Consider the following 874-nt stretch of genomic DNA (forward strand, 5'->3'; position numbering starts at 1 on the left):
GACAGAGGATGAGATTGCTGGATGGCATCACTGACTCAATGGACGTGAGTCTGAGTGAACTCCAGGAGTTGGTGATGGACAGGGAGGCCTGGCGTGCTTGGATTCATGGGGTCTCAAAGAGTTGGACACGACTGAGCGACTGAACTGAACTGAACTGAAATGCAGATATTCCCCCTTAACTTATTAAAATTATAAAGTCACTGATAAAAACCCTTTAGTCCCTTCTCTCCTTTGTAAAATATTGCAAGTTTTTTCTTGAGTCATGCATAACTGTGAGTCATGCATAAGCTGTCAGAAATAATGTTCATTTACAGTATGGCAACTGTCTGTTGCCATACTGTCACTATCAGCTGTTAACTCATTATGCTGCTACTGTCCATTTAAAATGTATCCAGGGATATTGACAGCATGCATACTCAGTATAGCAGCCAGAAAGATATTTTATGTTTGTAGATATAGCAGCCAGAAAGATATTTTATGTTTGTAGATATGAAAAATGATACATAAGGAAAATATCACATAAAGATATTACAACTATTAAGTCATTCCAAGCACATAAAGAACTAAGCAAATAAAAGAATTGGAAATGTCACACTCCAAAAAGAAGAGTAAAATTTTAAAAAAAGAGATTGATATATAGGAGGATATAAAAAGCCTCTTGATGAAAGTGAAAGAGGAGAGTGAAAAAGTTGGCTTAAAGCTCAACATTCAGAAAACGATGATCATGGCATCTGGTCCCATCGCTTCATGGGAAAAGATGGGGAAACAGTGGAAACAGTGTCAGACAATTTTTTTGGGCCAAAATCATTGCAGATGGTGACTGCAGCCATGAAATTAAAAGACGCTTACGCCTTGGAAGGAAAGTTATGACCAA

Source organism: Bison bison, unplaced genomic scaffold (assembly GCF_000754665.1).
Source record: "Bison bison bison isolate TAMUID 2011002044 unplaced genomic scaffold, Bison_UMD1.0 scf7180017864451, whole genome shotgun sequence".
Lineage (NCBI taxonomy): Eukaryota > Metazoa > Chordata > Mammalia > Artiodactyla > Bovidae > Bison > Bison bison.